At 41.5% G+C, this 5,786-nt stretch overlaps 1 non-coding gene across 1 annotated transcript; it reads left to right on the top strand.

Moving 5' to 3' along the window:
• The first annotated feature begins 2,001 nt into the window (after window positions 1-2,001).
• Window positions 2,002-2,083, top strand: trnas-uga (transfer RNA serine (anticodon UGA)). Its single transcript has one exon. It is a non-coding gene; the product is annotated as a tRNA-Ser (tRNA).
• Window positions 2,084-5,786: the final 3,703 nt, after the last annotated feature.

The following is a 5,786-nucleotide window of genomic DNA, read 5'->3' on the forward strand; positions in this document are numbered from 1 at the left end:
CTCAGTGTGATAGTGCCGCAGCAAGTCTGGGGTGTCAGGGTGTAAATTACGTCATAAGTGAGAGAGGGGCATTGCGATAGTGAAGCAGTAAGTGTGAGGGGGTCAGCCTGATAGTGACACAGTCAATGTGACGGGACAGTGTTTTAGTGACAAGATAAGAGTGAGGCGTCAGTCTGATACTGACACAATAAATGTGATGGAGTCAGGCTGATAGTGACACAGTAAGTGTAAGGTGTCAGGGTGATAGTAACATAGGAAGTGTAAGGGCGTGACTGATAGTGACAAAGTAAGTGATTGGCAGTCAGGCTGATAGTGACGCAGTCAAAATGAGGGTCTCGAAATGAAAGTGGCGCAGTAAATGTGAGGGCGTCAGATGGATAGTGATGCAGTAAGTTTGAGGGGTTCACGCTGATATTAAGGTGGGAAGTGTGAGGGGTCAGGTCTATAGTGATGCAGTAAGTGTCGGCGGGTCAGGCTGATAGTGATGCATTCAAAGACCAAATGTCCAAGTCTCACTGTAGTGCTGAATAGCGAGACTCCTCAAGGCTAAGGGTAAAATCAATAGTTCTCATCCTAGTCATAAATCACAGTGCTTCATTTTAAAATTGTCCTCTCCTGCTTCTAGATTCACCAATGAGGGAACAAAATTTAATTGCACCACCCTGTTTATCTCTTCAAATATTTTGCAACTCTCAATGAGATTACCTCTCTTGTTTTGAAACTGTTAAATAAATTTCAATTCAGAGAACTAACGTTCATCCATGATATCAAGGCTAATCACCATTCGTGGTATTCCTCATATGGCATTAGTATCTTTCCTAAATTGAGGATTGTAATTCCTCATACTGTAGTCCAAGTGCGGTCGAACTGAGCCACCATACATTGGAAATAATGCTTCGTTCTCGTGCCCTGAAAGCCTTCTGCAGCTTTCACAACAGACTTCTACAACTGCTACTAGACTTCAATGACTTGTTAAAAACTTCTCCAAGATGCATTTCTAAACATCTGTACATTAGACTTTCTACTTCAAACCTTCGATAAATAATCTCCACACATTTCCCTCCTGACAAGTATGATAAAGTCAAATCGTTGTTATTTATTAATCATGAGGGACATGGATAGGTTGACTCGTCAAGGTGTTTTTCGGCTGGTGAGGAAGTCAAAATTTAGAAAGCATCGGTTTAAAATTAATGGGTAAGGAATTAAAAGGGGCGTCAGGGTCAACTTTTTCAGACGCGTCCAGAATGAGCTGCCAGAGAAATTATTGGAGACTGGTACAACTGTAACATTTAATGGCATCTGGATGGATATATGAGAAACAAGGTTTAGAGGGATGTGGGCCAAATGTTGGCAAATGGGACCTATTAATTTAGGGTAACTGTCCACCATAGTCATGTTGGAAAGAAGGGCCAATTTCCGTGTTGTATTGTTCAAGGACTTGATGACTCTAGAACTACCGCAAAAACTTTGCAAATAATTCCGTCAAGACGATTTCAAGTTCCAAATCTTCGGTTAATCTTCCTCTCTTGTGCTCACAAGTTCATTACCTGATGTCAGAACATACGGATTAGTTGCTGGATCCATTCCTGTAAATTGGTTCTGCATTCTTTCTAATTATGATATTTTTTTTACGAATGTAGCTGGCGTTTATGGACTTAGCATCAATTTTTCTAATACCATATGTCGATGAATATTAAAACACAACAGCACATCTAATTTGGCACCAGATGATGAGCAATTGAGTCAAAATCGATTGGACGCAGTGGGACAATGACCCTGTCTTCGTGGTGTACATCCGTGACTCTATAATTCGACGAAGAATCATTCCCACAACTTCAGCTGTGTCAGAATCTAGTTTGCAGTGAAAGCCTGTCAATCTACTGAGGTAACGTTCGTCTGGGTCTCTGCAAAGGAGTTGGCGAAATCTTTGGGTCTTGACAATTTGTTCTCCCAACAAATAAATTCAGTTGTTTTACTATTAAAATTGACCAAATTCCAGCAGCTGTGATGGCCGAGAGGTTAAGGCGTTGGATTTGAAATCCGATGGGGTCTCCCTACGCAGGTTCGAATCCTGTTCACAGCGCAGAATCTCTTGAAAGTCATTTAAAAATTATTTTGCAGGATTTGGATTTCGTGGAGCTTGAGCTTTGCATTCAATCGAAAGTAAATTTTCAACTGTGAAGAATCCGAAGTAGTTTCAAGACTGACCCAGTCATCTAATTGAATAAATTATATGTCGAGACACAAAAAGCCACCAACTTCCAACACGAATCAGTTTCAACACATTTGTCGAACTATCGTGAAATTTGGATGTTTGGTTTGGGGTGGGGTGGGGGGGGGGTGGAATTGAGTAAAACAAGAAGCAATGCAATACATTTACCTGCAGGTGATGATTTTTTTTTAGGATCAGTTGAAAGTCAAGCTGAGAAAGTTCGACCTAATTTACAGCTGACACTCAAGGCCAATAATCTTTTATATCAGCAGTCAATGAATTAGAAAAATACAACTCCATGTGTGGAAAGGAACTCGACTGATCCAGGTTCCTGGCTTGCGATATGAAAAGGCAAGGTGATATCAGCGGAGTAGAATTTTCTGGAAATATTAGAAATGGAATGTTTACGGTCTTCTGCTGTCCACATTCGTTAGAAACTGCATTAAGAACTGAAATTGAAAATTAACGATGAAAATCAGACTTAGACCTCTGCTTGTGGTGTAGCATTGTTCAGAACAATAGGTTGTTGTTGAGGTTAAAATTGACCAAAATAATCGATGGGGATCTTATCCACGGCCTTCGTTGGAGCAGTTGGTGTGGAGAGCTCAGCTTGAAGAACCAAATGCCAATTATTCATCCTGGCTGTCTGAATTGCTTAGTTAAACATACTCCCAGTTTAATGAAAAAAACCTTTGCAATCAGAGTTAAATGTTTTCATGTCAGCATGTTCCGATATGAGAAGACCCTTATGAGTAGATGTGAATTAAATTTTGACTCTAACATCAGAGATGTTGACACATTTCTGCACCAAAATAAGCACTACCATTGGTATCAAATCAAACTGAACAAAGGACTAGTCACTTAGACATTTCCTGTCTGCAGGCTCTGCCAATGGATCGTTCAGGCCCGATGTAGGAATAGGGCGTGGTGACATCTGTTCGCAAGTGGATCACTTTATTCTTGCTCACGATCCATAAACCGTAATTCATTTTGAACTTCTTAGCCATCAGCATGATAAGTGATACATAATGCACAGGTTTGCTTCTCGAAAGAAAGAGCGAAATCTTATTCAATGCAGACGCAAATTCAAGTTGTCCCTGGTCGACCAGAAGACAGATGTCGCGAAACAAAGTGAATACAGAAAACAATCAATGTTTTCTGGGAGTCAAAAAGATGTACTGGAAGAACGGAAACATATATTTGGAACTAAAGTCACGTTCCACTTCCACAGACTAAACGTTCTTGAACCATTTTCTTAATATGACCTTCATGTCCACCATTGCTGCAAAAATTATCTTGACAACTCAGAACTTTGTGTTCTTTGATATTCTCTCCTTCATGTTTCTCTTGATTTTGAAACTAAAACCGAGCAATAGTAATGCACCTTATTTCACTTGCAAAGATCAGAAGAAGATTAATTTATAAGAGAACAGAAATAAAGCTACGTCTGTCTTTCAAGAGAAAACACAGTTACCACTTCGACTCCAAAAAGTCTTCTTCAGAATTCTGCGCAATGAACTCGAAATAGTAGACCGAAAATGAAAAAAAGAAGCCAAAATGCAGCGAATACACCACCCGCAAGTGCCTCAAGTCCTACTCGATTATGCCGGACTACTACCATCAACATCAGTGGAGAACGGAACAAAGCTCATTCTGCAGTTGTCAAACTGTTATGACGTAGTTTGTAAAGTCAGAAATATGATTAGGTAAAAAGCGGGATGAAAGCGGGATATAGGAAGTCTGAAAAAAGCAAGTGCGTGCTTTGCTTTGAAGAAGGTTGGCAGTGATGAAAATGGAAACTAACTACAGTGAGGGGGGTTTAATTAATACTCAGCATCGTTGCAACACACAGGGACGCAATTCTTTTTGCTAGGTTTCTGTTCTGCCATTTTATAATCACGACTGCTGTCGGGTTTGGTTTCCATTACAGGCTTAGGTGACAGCCTGATGGAAGTTTGCACATTCGCCCAATTTCTATGTGGTTGCTCTGGTTTGCTGCCACATTCTAAACAATGGCGATTTCAAATGGTTATTGGGAATCTCCATTGAACGCACACGGTTCTCTGTAATAGGAGTGTCTGGATAGGACGTACTTCAGAGGATTTTTGTGAACTTAAACAGACAGAGTGGGGTTAGTATGCTGTTTCCTGGGTGAGCTACATTGACAGAGAGGGGTCAGGGTCTTCTTCCCTGAGGAAGATACGTTGACAGAGTTGGGTTAGTTGCTCTTACCTGTGTCAGTCACGCAGATACAGTAGGGTCAGTCTGCCCTTCCCTGGGCGAATTTCTTTCACAGAGTGGTGACAGTCTGCTCTTCCCTGCCTGAGTGAAATAGAAAGAGCGGGGTCAGTATTCTCTTCCCTCGATAATTTATGTTGACAGTCTGGCTTCCGTCTGCTCTTCCATGGCGAGTTACATTGGTAGAGTGGGGTTAGTGTTCATTCATTGGGTGAGTGCCATAGACAGAATGGGATCAGTCTGCTCTTCCCTGAGGGAATTACATTTATAGAGTGGGGTCAGACTGCTCTTCAGAGAATGACTTATATTGACAGTGTGGGATCAGTCTGCTGAGTTACACTGAGAGTGTGGGGTCAGTCTGCCCTTCCCTGGGTGAGTAACACTGACTGAGTGGCGTCAGTTTGCTCTTCCCTCAGTGAGTTACATTGACAGAGTGGCGTCAGGAGTGGCGTCTTTGAGGAGTTGACAAAAGTAACTCGTCCCCTACATCTTTGAGATAATTAGGGAGGGGAATGAATCTTATCTCATTGAAAGACAACTGTGTCCCAGAAATGCATTTCTAATAATTGCATGTACTAATTCGACACTGCAAGCGGTCGGGAATAATTTGAGGAGAGGTGCAGGGTAGAATAATTAAAGTCAAATGCACTGATGCCGAGGAGACATGACACAAGATGTGAATGTGGAGCTGATGCTGCAAGGCTCAGTGTCAGTGCTATTGGTTCAGCATTTATTTCTCACTGTTTGCAATGACTCACACACCACTGCTGTCAATTCACAACAATGAGCCTGTTCATCTTGGTTTGAACATCCCTGCGTGTATATTAACGTGGTTAATGGGACGCGAGAGGAGATGAGCACATCCTGTTTATTCTGTCAGTTTAAACAGATGAAAATATCGGTTGGATGCTAATGCAAGAGGATACTGTCTTTTTCTGTGCCTTTTCAGTAGGGCATGCTCAGCATTGAAATGTCTGCTTTTGCACAAGCAGAGTTTGATTGCCATTCATACTGAGCAACGCTAATACAGAAAACGCGTTTTCGAATTCCTGTGATCAAGTGGTTCAGGCATTGCACACATGGACGACAAATCTGGCTTTTAACGTGGCGCCGTGGCTTAGCTGGTGAAAGCACCTCCCATCACACTTGTACCTGCTCATTGTATTGAAAGCTCGTTATTTCTCTCAAGTATTGTGTTGCTGATCGAGAAACTCAGTGTCTGTTTGAATTGCGTTATATTCTGATTTCGAGTTCCGGCTTCATTTTCCAGGTTTAAATCCAATAGTGTATGTTGCTCTTTTTAACTACTATTTTAACCTGGAGATTCTTCCCGCAG

This window comes from Chiloscyllium plagiosum, unplaced genomic scaffold (assembly GCF_037043375.1).
Source record: "Chiloscyllium plagiosum isolate Xiang-an unplaced genomic scaffold, Cpla_swu_hap1 HiC_scaffold_39, whole genome shotgun sequence".
Lineage (NCBI taxonomy): Eukaryota > Metazoa > Chordata > Chondrichthyes > Orectolobiformes > Hemiscylliidae > Chiloscyllium > Chiloscyllium plagiosum.